This window comes from Henckelia pumila, chromosome 4, assembly GCF_033568475.1.
Source record: "Henckelia pumila isolate YLH828 chromosome 4, ASM3356847v2, whole genome shotgun sequence".
NCBI lineage: Eukaryota > Viridiplantae > Streptophyta > Magnoliopsida > Lamiales > Gesneriaceae > Henckelia > Henckelia pumila.
In genome coordinates this window covers 29,532,551-29,535,049 of record NC_133123.1, presented here as the reverse complement: position 1 = coordinate 29,535,049, position 2,499 = coordinate 29,532,551, and the positions used below count along the sequence as shown (strand labels likewise).

The following is a 2,499-nucleotide window of genomic DNA, read 5'->3' as shown; positions in this document are numbered from 1 at the left end:
TCTTATCTATCAAAACCGTTCTCTACCGACTACCTTCATCCCACTGCATAAAATAATACATATCCACGTGAAGATGGATCTATCTTGGAATGGTGTTTGCGGGAACACGTGCAGGGTTTGTTCTTTTTATCCTTATGTCTATTTCCAGATCAAAACTGGTGTGAAATTCTATGCTTTCTTTATTGTTTTTCGACGTGCTTTTGAAATTATGGATGATGTAGTCTTTAGGTGATTATTTTCTCGATGCTTGATGTTGTCTGATCGAATTTGTTGTACTAATTTTTGACAATGGATCTTTGAAGTTTATTTCACTTCTCTATTACGTACGTTCTCATATTTTATTCCAGGAAAAAAATTTCAAACAAAAAAGAGAAGTGAGAGGGTTAGATGCTTTCAACCTTATTGTCACTTTAACTTTCCATCTATCTTCGAGTGCTCAGAACATTTTAAAAATTTTACTAGTTCATCATTTCAATAAGGTTTGGCCCTTCACATGTACCCTTTATTTCTCTTATGGTTGATTCCTCACCTCTTCTTAAACTTCACCATCATGACTCTAATTATCCTAATTGTTGATATCCAGCACTCATAAATAAAAATGAAGACGAGGGTACTGGAACAAACATGAGTCGTGAGGGATAAAACCGAGGAAAGTAATGTCGACCGAAATGGTTCGAAAAAGCGATCGATTTCTGAAAGGTATTTCATCAAGTCTTTATGATGGGTATAGTTTTTAAACTCAATTCTCCTTCTGGTGTCGTCTGTCTAACACATATTAACTAGTATATTTTGATTTTTTTTTCAGTTACTTATTTAAAATTGAATTCAGAAACATCTATGAAGAATCATATATCGAGTCCACTGATCATGTTTAGTTTTTATTAGTAAATGAGGTAAGAAATCAAACTTATTCTTCAACGAATTGCTACTTGTTATTACTTTGCATTGTGATGTTTAAACTTCGGTGTAACCTTGCAGGATTTAAGAGTAAGATTGTTAATGTCATCATTGTTATGGTTTTCTATTGAAAGACACCAAAAAAAAAAAAAAATTGTACCTCATTATGTAGTTTTGTAGTAGTTTTTTTTCCCCAATGGTACATTAATTATGTTGTTTCTTTAAGTACAAAGTAACTGAGCTGCTCTTCTTTTTTTGGTGATTGCGAATGTTTTTTTAACACATGATATAATTAATAGGTATTTGTTAAAAAAAATCGTCCATACCTCTAATCATTCGTGTTCACGAGTATTTATTTTTTTTAATGTTTTTTGTGTAACAAAAAAGTTTCTATCGACAATATATATGTGCTTGCTATGGAAAAATTATTGACTTTGAATTAAACAGATTATATGACTTGATGAAATGGATTAGCAAGGTCATGTGTTCTTCTGTTTTTACATTTTATGCAGTGTTAATCACAATTTTAGAGTTTGAAGTTAGAAAATTAATATTTTAATTTATGTATTCATTTACATTGAATTTCTCATTATATGAATTTGTATATATCTTTTTTTATTCTATTACGCATAAGACTCTTTTAGAATATGGTACGTTCGTATGTCAAAATCAAAATTTAAAAATTTAAAATCATACAAACTGCTTTGAGTCTTTGACACGCGAGTGCACTTAACGTTTTATCGTGATATGTTTTATATTTGTGTTCGTGAATATTTGGTAAATTTCATACTCTAACTTCTCCCACTTTTTCCTAACTTCTCCCACGTATTATTCAACTGATTTCAATGGTGTTTATTATTTTCTTTCAGTTTTATTTATTTACTAAACTCTGTTTGAATAAAAATATTTTTTCTGTTCACAAGTGTAGCTGGGAAAAAAACTGAAGTATAAAACAAGCACTCATGGATGGGGAGAAAAAGAAAAAAGAGTATGTGGAGAAAATTTATAAAAAGTTTAATATTTTTTTTTACTCTCTCGGTGTTTGTAAATTTTGAAGTACATATTTTTCTGTTTTGTAGTAATTTCCACCTGTGAGGGTTGGAAGTTGAGTGATTTTTCTTATTTTTAGAAAGAAATTGAGTCGATCTATTTGCAGATTTCCAAGTGTGTAATTGGTTTCATTTTGATTTTCTTTTTTCTTTTATTTTTTGTGTGTTTGTAGATGTTAATACCAAAAGAGTATAGGAGATGGAACTGCATAAAACAATGAGGTCGAGAGATTGAGAACGGGATCAGAGGTCCGGTCTTCTCCCATGCTCCGAGACTCCGTGGATGAAAGTGTTCCCGTTCCTTATATAGGCCAAGCACATTAAACATATTTTTTTCTTTGTTTTTGCTTATTTTTTTTGTCACATTTTTTTGTTACACACGCGTTACGTGTCACGATTGCTAGTAATATTATAATAAAAGTTGTTAAAATATACTAGTCTCGTCGGACCACCTATCCATCACGTAGGAATGAATAAACATATATGGAATAATTTAGTCGACAATTTCTTTACCTCTCGTGTCTATTATAACAGTTAAAGTTGTCAAAATCAG

At 30.7% G+C, this 2,499-nt stretch overlaps 1 long non-coding RNA gene across 1 annotated transcript; it reads left to right on the top strand.

Annotated features, from left to right (window-relative positions):
* The first annotated feature begins 586 nt into the window (after positions 1–586).
* LOC140867796 (uncharacterized) lies at positions 587–2,297 on the top strand. The gene is made up of 4 exons (XR_012145270.1): positions 587–699; positions 806–893; positions 1,826–1,885; positions 2,120–2,297. It is a non-coding gene; the product is annotated as an uncharacterized lncRNA (long non-coding RNA).
* Positions 2,298–2,499: the final 202 nt, after the last annotated feature.